General features: G+C 48.5%; 1 pseudogene across 1 annotated transcript; it reads right to left on the bottom strand.

The window, feature by feature from the left end:
- Nucleotides 1-14,703: 14,703 nt before the first annotated feature.
- Nucleotides 14,704-16,012, bottom strand: LOC307100079 (nuclear prelamin A recognition factor-like; annotated as a pseudogene). The gene has a single exon. The product of its transcript is annotated as a nuclear prelamin A recognition factor-like (transcript).
- Nucleotides 16,013-17,669: the final 1,657 nt, after the last annotated feature.

The raw sequence follows: 17,669 nt of genomic DNA, 5'->3' as shown, positions 1-17,669 counted from the left end.
CAGGCCATTTAGTAACACAGAAATTTATGTAAATGGCCTACTCACTCCTTTGTGTCAACTGAAAATGGATATTCAAGATGTAAAAATACCTGTAGCTGGATCCAAATTTATTGCATCCAAAGCAAGTACCATTGGAGGGACACATCATTTTCTTTCATCTTTACAGTAAGGCTCCAACAGTGGCCTTTCCTCAGTCTCACTGAGTACGCACCTAACCTGGAAACCCAGACTTCAGCCCTCCTCTGTCCTATCTTATCTGCCCCAAAAGCTGAGTTTTTTAAGATCGTTTCATGAATCACTTTGATTAAATAAGTAGTTGGCCATATTTTCTTTTGTTCTCCCAAACTCTTCTGTTAATCCAGTGAGAAAATATTAAATATTTTTTTTGCCACAAACTGTGCTAGACACAGGGAACATGCGTCTGTAGTCATGCTCCTCCCTTCATGGGAAGGACTGTCAGTAAACAAGAACCAGCCACACTGTGGTCAGTGCTATGAAGACGACAGACCTGATCAGCTGGGTGAGGCAGGTAGGAATGGATGGATCAGGGGCATCCTCTCTAAGCAGGTGATATCTGAACTGAGGCCTGGAGCATAAGAATCAGTCAGACTTTTCCTTTGCATGTGTTTATATGCTTGCATCTTACAGATTTTCATTTCTAATAAAGTAAATATCAATATTTAATATTCCACATAAACAAAAAGCTCTTTGGGGGGGGTTGTGTTTTAGTTTTTCCCAGAGTATAAGGGTCATGAGACGAAAAACTTAGAAAACCACTGTGGTTTATCCCCAGCCATGATTGGTCCATTTCTTGCTCTGACCTCATAAGGTGCCACTGTGATGCAATTGCAAACCACTCCTATATAAGACCCTGACCAGGCAGAGGTTTTTGACCGTTATAGCCCAGGAAGCTGATTTGTGGTGACCTGTGGACTTGGGACTCCTTAGCTTGTTTTGGCGGCGTTGTTTTTTCATTTTTATTTATTTATTTATTTATTTATTTATTTATTTATTTATTTTATTTTGTTACTTTTTTGTGTTATTTTGAAGGTGCCATGTTTAATGCTTTTGCAGCCCGCTTTGCCTACAGGGAGCACTCTATTGGTGAGTATCTCCTCCTGAAGACCATCGGAAAGGGATGCTCTTCCGAGGTGTGGTTGGCCCAGCATTTGCTGACCGGGGCACAGGTGGTTGTAAAAGCCATTAGACGGCAGGGCATCTCTAGATATTTTCAAGAGGTCCATTGTTTTAAGAAATTAAATCACCCAAATATCACGAAGTTATTTGAGGTGATTGCCACCAAGGACAAGTTTTTTCTCGCTATGGAGCATGTGAGCGGAGGGGACTTACTTGAGCACTTGCAGAACTATGGTCAAATGAATGAGAGAGAAGCCCGCACCGTGTTCCGGCAGGTAGTATCCGCAGTCCAGTATTGCCACCAGAGGGGCATTGTCCACAGGGACCTGAAGCCAGGCAACATTCTTGTAGACAGTGATATGACAATTAAATTAGCAGACTTTGGCTTCAGTAGGGAAGTGAGCGACGATAAACTGAGGACCTTCTGTGGCACCATCTGCTATTCGGCCCCAGAGATCTTGCAGCGTCATACCTATGATGGCCGTAAAACGGATGTATGGAGCCTGGGGGTGGTCTTGTACAGGATGCTGACAGGGGTGGTGCCGTTTGAGGGGGACAGCATTGTGAACGTGAAGAGGCAGATACTAAGTGGACATTTCCCTGTACCATGCTTTATGTCAAGGGAGGTTCAAAAACTTTTAAGAAAATTACTCACTGTCGACCCTAGCCAAAGACCGACCCTGGAAGATGTAATGAAGGACCCCTGGCTCAACAAGGGCCAGGAGGAGACGCTGAGGCCATACAGCGAGCTGCCCTGGGGTGACGTGGATCCTCAGGTAACAGAAATGATGCAGAGCCTCGGCTTTAAGCAGGATGACATCCAGGAGTCAGTAGCACAAAGAAAATTTGACAGCGCGATGGGCACATACCTGATCCTCAGAATGATGAAAACCAAGATGCCAGGCCGCACCATCAGGGTAAGGCCCTACTCCTCCCCTGACACCAGTAGCATGTCCTCAAGCCAAGAGGTTGGTCAGCCATTTGATGAGAAGACCAAAGAGCCTTCTGTTCCCCCAAACTGCCTGAGGTTGAGGGTGACCACTCTCCCACCCAACCTGGAAACCATGACCACCACTCCCCCAGAGCACAGTACAGACACCCCCAGCGCAGACCTCCAGCTTGGCTCTGCGGGCTCCCCCTCCACCCAGAGCAGCAGCAGCACCAGCAGCGGTGGCGGAGACCCAGAGGGAGCCATCTATGAAAGCTGCCTGGCTTGGCAAGAGGTGGCTAGGAGGGCCTACAAGTTTTTCTTAAGATTCACATGCTGCGGGCTCTCCACCAAGAAGGAACGTCTTAAAAGAACAGAAGTCAAACCAGTGTGATTTTTAAAATTGTGGACGGTTAAGGCAGGGCCACAGTCAACTTGAAGGTGCGGAGCTCCAGGAAGGCCAGCCAGTGGTATGGGAGATGAACCAGAGGTTGGAGGCAAACAGCTGGAGGTGAGAGCGGGGCCAGAAGTACACCGTGTGTGTGCAGGGTGAGAGGAGTTGGTCCAGTGGACAATGGGGGTATGTAAACTGCCGGGGCTTTCTCTTCTCCACATCAGGAGGGTATCCAGCAGCGCCTTGGTCTTCTTCTGATCTTATCCACGATGCCTGCGGAGCTTGTAGGACTGCCTGGAGCCCCCAGAGGTCAAGAGGAGAGGCTTCCCTCGCTGTGGGTCCATCCCTCAGCCCCCACCTGACTGAGACCAGAGACTGGACTTTTTCCTGGGTCCCTTCCCTCCCCTGCTCCTGTGCTCCCATGTTTGTGAGCTGTTTATTAAAGTATTTGATTCAAGTTTTATAATAAACTTGATGTTCCAGAAAGATGCATTGCGTACTTTGTTTTTCTTCCTCTGCACAGAACTGGGGCTGTGTGTCCTGCAGTTGGTGAAGCATGTAGTGATGTAGTACTTGGACTTTATAAGGGGAACTCCAACAGGAACAAGTGTGGTTCCGGAAAAGGCCAGCGCCCAGCATGCAGGGCAGGTTCCAGGCACCAGGGCACAGCAGTGGGCGAAGCAGGCAGAGGTCTCCATTGTCATGCAGCTGATGGCCTGGGTGTCTATGACCTCAGCAGGGGTCACCTCCCCTGGCCTCTTGGCTTTGCTCACTTCCCTCTGTGCTAGAGTCATTCTCAGGTGGGCTTTTCCTGCATATAAGTCAGACTTTTACATACTAGGGGAACCGTGCTCCAGGCAGAGGGGACAGCAAAGCTCAAGAAAAGAGCTCAAGTGGGAAAGAACTTGAAATTTTTCAAGGTGGCCAAAGCGTAGTGAGCTGGTGTGAGAACAGCAGGAGTTGTGGCTGCAGATGAAAGGCAGAGCGTGGGCCATGGGAGGAGTGTGCAGTTTATCCTGAAAACAGTGATCAACCCATAAAGGGTTTAAGCAAGGAAGTAGTATGATCCGATTTAAAACCAGCCAATTGTGAATATTTTTATCTGTCTCTACATATTTCAACATTCACCAGGTAGGGCATCTTTTGCTATAACCACTGAAGAAATAAGAGCCAGAAACCGTGTTTCCCCCACTTTAATCCTTACCACACCAGTTCCCTGCACACCTACAAACACAAATGAATCCATTGTTGTAAAAGGGAAAGACCTACCTGCCTCTCTGGAGCTGACTGTTGTCTGACATCACTGATGAGCTGATCTGCTTGCCCCTTTCCCTGAGGAACCTGGTGTTCCTCTGACTCATCTGCCCTCCTTCCCTGTGATCCCAGCAGCACATGGCATAGACCTCTGTTGTCATTAAATGGTTCCCTTCCCCTCCTTGCCCTGACCTTCCATTCCTGAGTCCTCGGGGGCTGGGAACTACCTCACTCACCTTTGTATTTCCAGTCATCACAGAGCCAGGTCCAGAGTTGGATACTCAGAAAATGGTGGACATGTGAACAATCCACCTGGTCACTATAGAGTGAATTGTCCCAAACCAGGGCACATTGGAATGTAAAAGGGAATGTGATTCATGATGATGCATGGACAATAGTGTAAAGTTGGGCTGGGATTTTACTGGGATGCATGGTCACCTGGGTGATCCTTATAAAGAATTATGACAAAAACTGTGAACTGCTATGATTTACTATGCCAATTCTAGTAGCTAGTATCTTGGGAGACACTATTTACTCCAGCCGGTTTAGATCAATGGTCCCCAAAGCATGGGTGACATAAGACATGTTTGTAAGTAGCAAAGGCATCAAGATTAAGTAATCTTTCACAGTGTAATTCCCTTTTCAATTCTACATTAACATGTCTGTTACAAAGAGGAGTTCTCAGTTGGTGCTAGATTATCTTTAACCCCCTCTTACTCCCACTAATCTTCCTTTTTAAATGAAAAAGGACCTCAGGATCAGGACCTTTGAATAACAAGTGGTATTTGATGACATATTTTAATATTATTATGGTAATGATATTTATTTAATGCTTTCCTTCATGGCAAATTATGATCATGTCCAGGTAGGATTGAGATAATTTCATTTTCAATTAATCTTTTGAAGTAAAAATGGTAAGATTTTAAGTATCTATACTAATAAAAGAGTAATATGCTAATTAGACTGAGTCAACCGGACATCTTCCAGACATCCGACTTCTTTCCAGACAAAGCTGTGGTGGCAGGGACTGAGGCAGAGGCAGTTAGGGGCGATCAGGCTGGCAGGGGAGCAAGCAGTTAGGGGCGAGATCAGGCCTGTGTGGGGGAGCAAGCAGTTAGGGGGCAATTAGGCCGGCAGGGGAGGGCAGTTGGGGCAATCAGGCCATCAGGGGAGGGCCGTTGGGATTGTCAGGCCAGCAGGGGAAGGCAGTTGGGACAATCAGGCCAGCGGGGGAGGGCAGTTGGGGGTAATCAGGATGCAGGCAGAAGCAGTAAGGGGCAATCAGGCAGGCCAGCAGAGGCAGTTAGGGGTGATCAGGCAGACAGGCAGAGGCAGTTAGGGGTGATCAGGCAGCAGGCAGGTGAGCAGTTAGGAGCCAGTGGTCCCAGATTGTGAAAGGGATGTCCCAGATTAGAGAGGGTGCAGGCCGGGCTGAGGGACAACCCACCCCCAACCCACCCCCACACGAATTTCGTGCACCAGACCTCTAGTATATGATAAAGGTCATACACAGAATATTAGCAAAAAGACATGAAGTCATAAAGAAAGACATAATTTGCCATGAAGAAAAGGAAAGCATTAAATAAATATAATTACCATAATAATATTAAAAAATGTCACCAAATACCACTTGTTATTCAAAGGTCCTGATCCTGAGGTCCTTTTTCATTTAGTCATTTGATGTACAAATGACTAAGTTTGGGAAACTAGATGAGATGATTCCCAGCCTATTTCTAAGCCTTAAAGGTCCACAATTTTTTATAAAATATTCAAATGAAATTAATTTAAGATAATTTAGGAAAATAAATATGTTGTGCATATACATTACTTTTATTTTTTAATTCCTTTTCTAATTATAAAGATACTAGAGGCCCGGTGCACGAAATTCGTGCACGGGGGGGGGGGGGCAGCGGGGAGTGTGTCCCTCAGCCTGGCCTGCACCCTCTCCAATCTGGGACCCCTCATGGGATAACCAGCAGTTGGACATCCCTCTCACAATTCAGAACTGCTGGCTCCTAACCGCTCACCTGCCTGCCTGATTGCCCCTAACTGCTTCTGCCTACCAGCCTGATTGTCCCTAACTGCTCCCCTGCTGGCTTGATTGCCCCTAACTACCTCTGCCTCGGCCCACACCTGGTACCCAGGATTCCCTCCTCCAGCTGACCACAGGCACCCAGGATCCGGGCTTCTCTCCCTCTGGTCAGCCATAGGCGCCCAGGCTGGCTGCAGCCTTAGGGGATGGTGGACAGGGGGCTTTGCCTGTGCTGCAGCTGCAAGTGCTGGCGCCCAGGACTGCAGGGTGGGCGGCTTCTTTGTCTCCCAGGCCACAGCCAGCCACAGGTGCTGGTGCCCAGGACCGCAGGGTGGGCGGCTTCTCTGTCTCCCAGGCCACAGCCAGCCGCAGTTACTGATGCCCAGGACCGCAGGGTGGGCGGCTTCTCTGTCGCCCAGGCCACAGCCAGCCGCAGTTACTGATGCCCAGGACCGCAGGGTGGGCGGCTTCTCTGTCGCCCAGGCCACAGCCAGCCACAGGTACTGGGGCCCAGGACCGCAGGGTGGGCGGCTTCTCCATCTCCCGGGCTGCAGCCAGCCTCAGGTACTGGTGCCGGTTTCTCCATCTCTCCCAGGACGTGGGGCGGGTGGACATGGGGTGGGCAGCTTCTCCAGCTGGCTGTAGCCTGGGATCATAGGGCAAGCGGCTTCTTCATCTCCCAGATCGCATCCACCCTCAGGTACTGGCACCCGGTTTCTTGTCTCTCCCAGGACGTGGGGAGGGCGGCTTCTCCAGCTGGCTGCGGCTTGGGATCACGGGGCAGGCGGCTTCTTCATCTCCCAGGTCGCAGCCAGCCTCGGGCGCTGAGGCCGGGTTTCTCAGTCTCCCCCAGGAGGTAGGGCAGGCGGACCTGAGGTTTTTGCTGCTGGCTGCAGCCTGGGATCACAGGGCAGGCGGCTTCTTCATCTCCCGGGCTGCAGCCAGCCTCAGGCACTGGCACCTGGTTTCTTGTCTCCCCCAGGAGGTGGGGTGAACCGCTTCTCCAGCTGGCTGAGGCCTGAGATCACGGGGCAGGCAGCTTCTTGGTCTCCGTGGCTGCAGCCAGCCTCAGGTGCTGGGGCCCGGTTTCTCCATCTCCCCAGGACATGGGGCGGGAGGACCTGAGGCTTCTGAGGCTGGCTGCAGCCTGGGATCATGGGACTGGCAGCTTCTTGGTCTCCGTGGCTGCAGCCAGCCTCAGGCGCTGGGGCCCAGTTTCTCCGTCTCCCCAGGACGTTGGGCAGGCAGACCTGAGGCTTCTGAGGCTGGCTGCAGCCTGGGATCATGGGGCAGGCGGCTTCTTGGTCTCTGTGGCTGCAGCCAGCCTCAGGCGCTGGCGCCTGACTTCTCCAACTCCCAGAGACCTGGAGAGGCTGGGGGGCGGGGCTGCCGCCATGTTTTCAGTTTAATTGCATACTCACTCAGATTGAATGGTGGGCGTGGCTGGGGTGTGGCTGGTGGGTGTGGCTTGTGAGTGTAGCGGAGTGATGATTTGCATACTACTCTATTATTAGATAGATATGCACGCTAATTTTTGGAATATGATCCTGGAAAATTCATAATGGCAAAAAGATATTTTAAAAGTAAAAAAAACAACATAGATTAACACAATTCAGGGAAAAACATTCAATATCTGAGTTTTTTAATTTAGTAATTTTTAATTTCAAAATGTTAATACATATGTAAATCTGAATTTACATAAAAGAAAAAAGTGATATGGTTTTGTTTATTAAAAACAATTAACACTAAAGTGACTTTAAATATCAAACCTCCCCTTGTGTACTTAAAAGCTTAATTGACTCATAATTTATATACATGTAATATTTAGCCCATACTTTTTCAATAATTTAAGGCACATCATTACTAAATAAAATTTCATGCTATCCTATCTAATAATAGACAAATATGCAAATTAACCGCACCTTCGCTACACCCAAGCCACGCCCACCAGCCACGCCCACCAACCAATCAGGATGAATGTGCAAATTACCCCAACAAATATGGCAGCTAATTTGCATATCAAGACAGCTTAGAAAGAAGCCAAGAGCTGCAGAAGAGAGCAAAGCTGCAGAGAAGCAAGCAAGCCAGGGAGAGGAGAAGGGAGGAGTGGAGGCGGGGCGGGGGGAGAAGGAAGTTGAGCAGGCGGGGCCGGGGGAGAAGGGAGGAACGGAGGCGGGGCCGGGGGAGAAGGGAAAAGCAGGCGGGCTGGTGGAGAAGGCGGGCTGGGGGAGAAGGGAGGAGCGGAGGCGGGGCCAGGGGAGAAGGAAGGAGAGCGGGCTGGCGGAGAAGGGAGAAAAGCAGGGGGGCTGGCGGAGAACGAGGGCCGGAGGACAAGGGAGGAGAGCAGGCAGGGCAGGGTAGAGTGCAGCAGGAAACCCTATTGCAGGATTTTTCCTGCAACGGGAACGCTAATTTCAGTTATAATGAGGGAAGCTTCCTTTTAGAAATTGTGTATTTAGATTCCTGCTTTTCTTATTTGCCAGGGACACACACTTTTCAGTTGTTTGCACACCTACCTTTCTGCTATGGAAGAATAAAAACATAAGAGGAAATAGCTTTGACTCTATTGCCCTATCAAGCCAACAGGTATAGGGAGGTAATTATTTGCTGTAAAAAAAGTGGTACAAGTGTTGAAAATATCTATTTACTTTTTTTTTTCAAAGCAGAACGTCAGCATGGTATAACATTATCATCTTAATCACAAGCAGGCAAGATGGTTAGAAAACAACTACAGTAACAATAACAACCAGTCCACACCAAAATAGTAACCTGTTTTCCACCCACAGCTGCATGTTCCTTTCCAGTCTAAGGGTTTCTCTATTCAGGAGAAAAATCACTTTATTTTGAGGTTACAAAGTGAGAGAGATTGGGATTACGTGGTCATATTAGAGCACTTTGTCAGGAAATGTAATAATGAAGGCGCAGGGATAGCTCATGATTTTGAAACAAAACTCCTATTCATTCCTGCCAGCTCCTCTCAACCTGACTACCAATTTAAAGGACTGTAGTCTCCAGGAAGACTAGGGTTCCATGAAGTTGGCTGTATTCTCTGTGCCTTACACAGTGCTTGGTTCTTAGAAGACTCTTTAACATTGTTGAATAATGAGCTCCATCATAATAGCTGCTATTGCTAAATACCCAGGATATATTTGGTGCTATGATTTACTATGCCAATTCTAGTAGTTAGTATTATCTGTATTGTCCCATGGAGGAAACAGCTCAGAAATGTTAAGTAATGTGTCAGATTCACAAAGTGATAGGACTAAGATTCAAACCTAGATATGTCTGAGTTCAATGCTTCAGTTTTTCTCTTCTACAAAATGCAAAAGAGTTATATGACTTCATAAAGAACTTCATATATGAAAAGGAAAACTCCAATAGTACAGATTCAAATTCTTTTTTTAAGAATAAATGTCTTTATTTTTTTAATCCTCACCTAAAGATATCTTTTCCATTGACTTTTAGAGAGTGTGGAATGGACGGGGAGAGACAGAGAGAGAGAAGCATGGATGTGAAAAAGACACATCAATTGGTTGCCTCCAGCACACACTCTAACCAGGCCCAGGGATCAGCCTGCAACAGAGGTACATGCCCTTGACGAGAATTGAACCGTGACCTTTCAGTTCACAGACAAAACTGCCTAGGGCTCTTTATTTTTTATTACAGTTTACATTCAAAATTATTTTGTATTTGTGTCAGGTGTCCAGCACATTGGTCAGACTATCATGCACCGCACACACTTCACATAGTGTCTCCCCACCTCTGATATTTCCCCTATACCTGTCACCATACATAGTTATTACAATATTATTGACTATACTAGAGGCCCGGTGCACGAAATTCGTGCACAGAGGGGGGTTGTTCCTCAGCCCAGCCTGTACCCTCTCCAATTTGGGACCCCTTGAGGGATGTCCGACTGCCCGTTCAGGCCCGATCCCACTGGGATCGGGCCTAAACGGGCAGTCGGACATCCCTCTCACAATCCAGGACTGCTGACTCCCAACTGCTTGCCTGCCTGCCTTCCTGATTGCCCCTAACCGCTTCTGCCTGCCAGCCTGATCACCCACTAACCACTCCGCTGCCAGCCTGTTTGCCCCCAACTTCCCTCCTCTGCCGGCCTGGTCACCCCTAACTGCCCTCTCCTGCAGGGTTGATCACCTCCAACGGCCCTCCCTTGCAGGCCTGGTCCCTCTCAACTGCCCTTCCTTGCAGGCCTGGTCCTTCTCAACTGCCCTCCCTTGCAGGCCAGGTGCCTCCCAACTGCCCTCTCCTGCTGGCCATCTTGTGGTGGCCATCTTGTGTCCACATGGGGGCAGGATCTTTGACCACATGGGGGCAGCTATATTGTGTGTTGCAGTGATGATCAATCTGCATATTACTCTTTTATTAGATAGGATTCCCTATATACTTTACATCCCCATCATCCCCATAACTACTTTGTAACTACCAGCTTGTACTTCTTAATCACTTCACCTTTTTCACTCAGTCCCTCAAACCCCCTCTCCTCTGGAAACCATGAGTCTATTCTCTGTAACTATAAATTTGTTTTAATTTTGTTTATTTTTTTCTTTAGATTCCACATATAAATGACATCATATGGTATTTGTCTTTCTCTAACATTTCACTGAGTATAATACCCTCTAGGTCCATCCTGAGGTGATTGGAAGGATTAAATGGATCAAGGGTATAAATTAATTAGCGTAGTCCTACCCCACAATGACTGGTCTATAAAGTATAGCCATTATTATTATGGTAGATGAAAAGATACAAAAATGTCATTAGCTATAATCTCTGGACATAGATTTAAGAATGATTTTTATGTACCTACTAGAGGCCTGGTGTACAAAATTTATGCACGGGGGGGGGGGAGGGAGGGGGAGAAGGGGGTGTCCCTCAGCCCAGCCTGCACCCTCTCTAATCTGGGACCCCTCAAGGGATATCTGACTGCCCGTTTAGGCCGGATCCCACCGGGCAGTCGGACATCCCTCTCACAATCCAGGACTGCTGACTCCCAACTGCTCACCTCCCTGCCTGCCCGATTGCCCCTAACCACTTCTGCCTGCCAGCCTGATCACCCCCTAACCATTCCCCTGCCAGCCTGATCGACGCCTAACTGCTCCCCTGCTGGCCCGATTGCCCCTAACTGCCCTCCCTTGCAGGCCTGCCCCCCCCCAACTGCCCTCCCCTACCGGCCTGTTCCCCCACAACTGTCCTCCCCTGCAGGTCTGGTCCCCCCCAAATGCCTTCCCCTGCAGGCCTGGTCACCCCATACAGCCCTCCCCTGCAGGTCTGGTCACCCCTAACTGCCCTCCCTTGCAGGCCTGGTCCCTCTCAACTGCTCTCCCCTGTAGGCCTGGTCCCTCCCAACTGCTCTCCCCTGCTGACTTGATTTCTCACCACTGCCCTCCCCTGATGGCCATTTTGTGTCCACATGGGGGTGGCCATCTTTGACCACATGGGGATGACCATCTTGTGTGTTGGAGTGATGGTCAATTTGCATATTACCTCTTTATTAGATAGGACTTATTTCCCAACCCCACCTTAGTCAACCATTCTAATGTGTTAACATGTGCTTTTTATATATGTATATTGCAGAATAGGTATTGTTTTGTATTTTTAATTATATGAGACTATAATTATATGAGTGTTTAATTATATGAGTGTTTTTAATTATATGAGACTATCATACTATATATCTCATTGGTATTTTTCACTAGTACTGTTTTTAAGATCCCCCCATGCTGATGTGTGTACATCTAATTCAGTCCTTCTAACTGCTAGCACTCCAAAGTGTGTGTCCTCAACATCTTATCTAACAGTCCTCTCAGAGACAGGATTCCTAGGTTGCATTCAACTCTCCACTGATACAAATAACAATGCATCTCCTCATGAACATCTTGAGGATCCATGTGAGATTTTCTTTGAAATAAATACCTAGGGGTAGAACTGCTGGGTTTGGAGTATGTATATTCTTAATTTGACTAAGTAGTGCCAAATGCTCTCCAGAAAGGCAGCTGTAGCACATTGGTAATGAGGAGCTCTCTCCCCACATCTACACCAACACTTGGCCTTATCCATATTTCTAACTTTTATCAGTCTAATAAATATAAAGAGATAACTCATTGTGGTTTTAATTTACATTTCTTAGATTATTAACTAGAGGCCCGGTGCACAAAATTTGTGCACAGGGGGTGGGTCCCTCAGCCTGACCTGCACCCTCTCCAATCTGGGAGCCCTCAGGGAAGCTCTCTCCAATCCAGGAGCCGTGACAGCTTAGGCCCACTCCTCCTGGTTCTCTGCTCTCTGCGGGGCCTGGCCGCTCCATGCATGCTGCCCAGAGGCTCTCCGCGGCCCAGAGGCCCTCCACGGCTGGGACAGGATGCTTGCCTCATCACCATGGCAATGACGCAAGCAATCCACCCTGGCTGCTCCACATGCATGCACACGCTGCCCAGAGGCTCTCCGTGGCCGGGGAGGAACACTTGCCTCTTCACCATGGCGATGAAGCAAGCATTCCGCCAGGCCGCTCATGCTGCCCGCTCTCAGTGACCGCCCCCCCCCCCCCCAGGACTGGGGGACTCTGGCGGGGCTGAGCGGACTGGGGACTGGGCTCTGCCATCTTGTGGCTATGGGTGCCATCATATTTGTGATGGAGTGATGGTTAATTTGCATATTACCCTTTTATTAGATAGGATGATTTGAGGCATAAATTCTCTTCGGTAAATTGCCTGTTGGTATCCTTTGCTATTTTTCTATTGGGTTTGCTGCCTTTCTCTTGTTGACTTACGGAAGTTACCTGCATTACTAATTTAGCTCTTGGGGGTTTTGGACATTTCTGATATTTTTCCCATATTGCCATCTGTATAATAAATTTGTCCATGGTGTCCTCTTTGAACAGAAAGCCTTAATGCTGATGGATTCAAAGTTATCAGTACCTTGCCTTATGATTCGTGTTTTAGAAATTTTGTTTGAAAACTTTTCCCTGCCCTTAGGTCACCAAGATACTCTTTTACATTAAGTTTATAGTTGTACATTTTCTTCTTTGGTCTTTAATCTACATGGAGTCCACATTTGTATGTTATGTAAGGCAATTACCCAGTTTTATTTCTCTCTCTATAATGTGAGTCAGTTTTTCCATTATAAGCTGCTAGGTACTGACTTGTGATATTCTTTTCATAATGTTTAAGTTTCCACATATACATATAGGTCAGTTTCTGAGCTCTCTGTTCTATTTTATTGGCCTATTTGTGTCGGGTTTTTTCACCAATGCACCACTGTTTTTGTTATTGCAGCTTGTCCTGTGTTTTAATAGCTAGTAGGATAAACTCCCTTTCTAGTCATGGTTTTTAAGCTTGACTTGGCCATTCATAAACTTTTATTCCTCCAAATAAATTTTAAGGTAAGTTGTTAACATGTTCTTCAAAAAATCCTAAGTGGAATTTTTATTGTAATGTATTAAAGTTATAGATTAAATGGGAGGATTGAGGTCTTTAGAGTATAATATTAAGTTGTCTCATTCAAAAGCATAGAATGTTTATTTTTTCAGGTTATCTTAATTAACATCTTAAAATTTTTTGCTTCCCCTGTAGATAACTCTATTATTTTATTAATATAATTAATAAACTCCTAGATATTTAATAGAGTTCTTGGTTGTGGGAATGTTATATTATTGGTTGTGGGAGTGTTATATTATTACTAGAGGCCCAGTGCACGAAATTCGTGCACTGGAGGGGGGGGTCCCTCAGCCCGGCCTGCACCTTCTCGCAGTCCAGGACCCTCAGGGGATCTCCACCTGCCGGCTTAGGCTCATGGGGAATGGGCCTAAGCCAACAGTTAGAAATCCCTCTCACAGGCTGGGACCCCTCGCTCCTTACCGCCTGCCTGCTCACTGCTCCTTACCACTCAGCTCACTGCTCCTTAATGCTGCCACAGAGGCAGGAGAGGCTCCCGCCACTGCCACTGCACTCACCAGCCATGAGCCCTATCTTTCTGTGTAGTTGTCTGTGGGCCAACTGCTCTCTTCCTTCTCACTTAGGGCGAGCAGCATGTGAGGGCAGAGTGCATTGTTGTGGAATGCAGAGGGCTGCCCGGAGCTGAGGGGAGTGGCCGGGCCCATAGGGTGAGAGGTGGACACAGAGGATGCTATCTCACCCAATTGTGGGCTTGGCTGGCCAGCCTTCATCTGCCTGACCCCACCCAGGGAGGGACCGAGCACGGTGTCTGCCTCTCCATTCTCCATTCTTCCATCTGTGACACCTGTCACCCTTACCAGGCCTCCCCCAAAGTGAGTTCAGCTCAATCCCTGAATGTAAAAGGGCATGGGTGGGGGAGGGGTGTTGGTGGGCCTCCACTCCAGTGCCCCCCTGATTCCCAGCAACAGGACCTGGTCGACAGGACCTGATCTCAGGACAGTGGCCACAGCTGCAGAACATAGATCTGTTTCAAGAAAAGTTGGGAATGCAGACTTTCGTATGAGCCCCTATTCCAAAAGGTGGCAGTTTATTCACATTGTGGCAAAGACACCTTCAAGAGTGATATACGTGGGTAAAGTCAGGGCCAAACTGGGCCATTTCCTCTTCCAATCTCTCTGAGGCTCGTGGGCAGAACCAAGTCTCAGCTCTTCACAGGACACTTCTGGGGTGTTTTTAAGCCTAAAGGACAGTAGTCTGTCTCTATTCTTGTTTTTTGAGATTTTTTTCATCATCGGATAAAAGGATATATACATTGTGGCAATCCTCTCAAGATACAATATTCCAGTTGCATCCATGTGACGACGACAGTGCCCCTCAGAGGGAGGAAGCCGACAGATGGGGAACAGGGAATTTTTAAAACCAAAGCAATGACAGAGATGCTAAGCCTTTCTTTCACGTGTCTGACACCTTACTTCAGGCGGCCGTCAGGCCGGGCATCTGCTGGACCTTTACCACTTGATGTCCTGGCAGGCTTCCCTTGGCCCTGCTAGGCAGTGTGCAGGGCCGCCTGGGCCTGGGGGGAGTCACAACCCCCCCCCCCCCCCGCCCCAGCCACTCCTGGTACAGCTCCTGCACGTGGGCGCTGGTCTCCGGGGGCCATACCAGGATGGCAGTGTAGATGCCTTCCATCTGCCGCAGCCCTGTCTGCTTGCCTGTTCTCTGCCTGGGCCTGGCCCCTGATGCTTAGGCATCCCTGGCCCAAGCCAGGACCTCCATGAAGTGGCAGGGGAACTTGCCCCTCTACAGCTTTAGGACCACTTCTGGATGTCCCAAAAGCTGTAAGCAGCCTCAAAGCATAGCAGAACCTCTCCATCCCTTTCAAGGGTGACCTCTTGGAAGTCTTTGTTCCTCAGGGTGTGGTAGGTGAACACTCCCATGTCCCCGTTGAACAGCTCCTTGGCCATGTGCCTGAAGATGTGTGCCAGTTACCCGTCGGAGCTGGCACCCTCGTGGAGCCTCACCTCCTTCTCCTTCACGTCTCCAAACAGTGTCCACAGCGGCATCATTTGAGGCGAAGTCACTTTGCTCCATTATCTGGACAATTTCACCTGAGGTTAACACGCAGTCAGCACCCTGGGAACTATGCAAAGCTGTGGGAACATCTTCTCAAAGGGCCTCCAGTTTCTTATCATAACACGGGGCCACAATGATGTGGAAAATCTTGTCTGGGTACAGGTTCTGCCATCTGGTTAAGTAATCCTTCACCATGATCTGCTGGGGAGATTTGGCCTGAAGAGGTGGGGGTGATTGGGTGACCCAGCACACGCTCTGCATATCAGTCCCAACCGGGGCAGGCAGAGGTCAGCATGGGTAACTGGGGCTCTTCCTCACGGTGCTGGCGGTACCGACACACAAATTCCTTCTGACTCTCCAGGATGCTGAAGTCCGCAGCTATCTTCATGTCAAAGACTGTGCACCCCAAGGCTTTTGAGAAAGCCGCAGAGTCTTCTGGATGCATCAGTGACACTGAGGCAGAATTTAGCAGCAAAATAAGGCAGAGACTGAGGACACTGCCAGCCCCTTTGCTGTGAGGTATCACATTTCTTATTAAGGTTCAGAACACCGAAGAAGTCCTTGGTGTTCTGTTGAGAAACTTGGACTCCTTCTTCTGTGATCACACAACTGTCACACACCAGGCAGTCACTCAGAAATATCTTGGCATTGGCCACCTTATGGAATTCCCCCTTCTCTCCGTTCTCCTGAGCCAAACTCCGGACATTGACTGCGGCATTCTCTTGATCACTGGTTTGGGTTTTTTTACTACATTCCTTCCGTGTGCAGTGATCACACTTCATCTGGAGTGGGCGGTGGGGGGCTGGCTCGAGTGACCTGGCGGAAGCACGGGGAGAGCAGTCAGTCACCACTGGTCACCCCTGGCGCTGCTGACAGTATCCTTTCTTCCTTGTGGAGCGTCTAGGGAGGGGAAGCGGCTGCAGTGCCCAAGGCAGAGTTCCAGAAAGCCAGCAGCACTGTCAGGATCGTGCCGGCAGCACTGGTCCATTGGTGCCTGGCCTGTCCTCTGGAGATTGTACCTGCAGGCCGACTAAGGAAGCCAGTCCCCAGTTCCACCCCGCCTCTGCCACCGATTGATTGGAGTTGAGGGCTGAGAGGAGGGACCAAGAGGCCTGTCTTCCAGCTGCTCGCCAGTCCCCACCACGCCACTCACTCCGGTTCCCTGTGAGCCATCCCCTGATCAATGGAGCCTGAGGGCCAGGGGATGGACCGGTCGTCCGTTCAGTCATTACAGACCCTGGGTTTTTATATATTAAGATTTATTATGTTTTCTAGTTGATGGTGCTAAAAAAGGGGGATTGATCTTATTTGCAACAATCTACTCAGTTCTTGTACTGGTTCTAATAAGTGTCTTTTGATTCTATTGTTCTTTCTTGATAAATTATCATATCATGTGCAAATGAAGACAATTTTATCTCATACCTTCTGTATTAATCAGCTCTCATTAAGCTAATGCTATGATAACAACCAACACCCAAATCTCAGTGGTTTACAACAACAAAAATGTATTTCTCACTCATGTAACATGTTGAATACCTTTTGGCTACAGCTCTGCTCTGTATGTTTTCTTATTCTGGGATCCAAACTGAAGAAGCAGCACTAATTAGGAACATGCCATTCTTGTAGCAGAGGGAAAGCATGAGGAAGCCAGCAAACCCACACAAATGGCTATTAAAGCTTCTACTCAGAACTGGCACACTCAAATCCTTTCATATCCATTGGCCAACGCATCATATGGTAAAATCTGATGACAATAGGGCAGAAAGTTTCCACCCTTCCAGAGGAAAGCTTTGTAAATCACATGGCAAAAAACAGGCAAATGTAACCTTCTTGCAAGAGGCAAGGCAAGGAGAGTAGTGAATAACTGAGAACAAGAAGGTGAAGAGATTAGCCAAAGAACATATATGCATAACCCATAGATATAGACATTAGTGTAGTGATGGCCAAAGGGAAGGAGGGGTGGGCTGGGTGGAGGTGGGCAAAGGGGGAACAGGGGATGGCGACATCAGAAATACTGTCAACAATAAAAATAAAGTTTGGGGGAAAAAGCATCCTGGTCAGTGGCTCAGGTGGTTGGAGCATTGTCCTGTGCACCAAAAAGTTGGGGGTTCAGTTACAGGTCAGGCACATACCTGGGTTGTGGATTTGATCCCAGGTCATGATGGGTGTGGAAGGCAAATGATTGATGTTTCTCTCTCCCCCTTCTTCTCTCTATCCTTTCTAATAAAAGCCTAAGTGGTCGTCATGCCGTGATGCCCTCATGCTGTCACAAGATGGTTACGTGCACAGCAGATGCACACAGGTGGGTGGGGCTGGACTTGATGCTGCATGTGTGGCGGAACAGAATCTGCCTGGGAGTCCCACCACCTCCAAGCTCCGTGCGTGGAGCCGGGAGGAGACGGGACCCTCAGGTCTGTGTGGCGAGGCCTGCCTGGGGGT

The sequence above is a fragment of the Cnephaeus nilssonii genome (genome assembly GCF_951640355.1).
Source record: "Cnephaeus nilssonii genome assembly, chromosome: 5".
In the NCBI taxonomy this organism is placed as follows: Eukaryota; Metazoa; Chordata; class Mammalia; order Chiroptera; family Vespertilionidae; genus Cnephaeus; species Cnephaeus nilssonii.
This window is presented reverse-complemented; position numbering and strand designations above follow the sequence as displayed.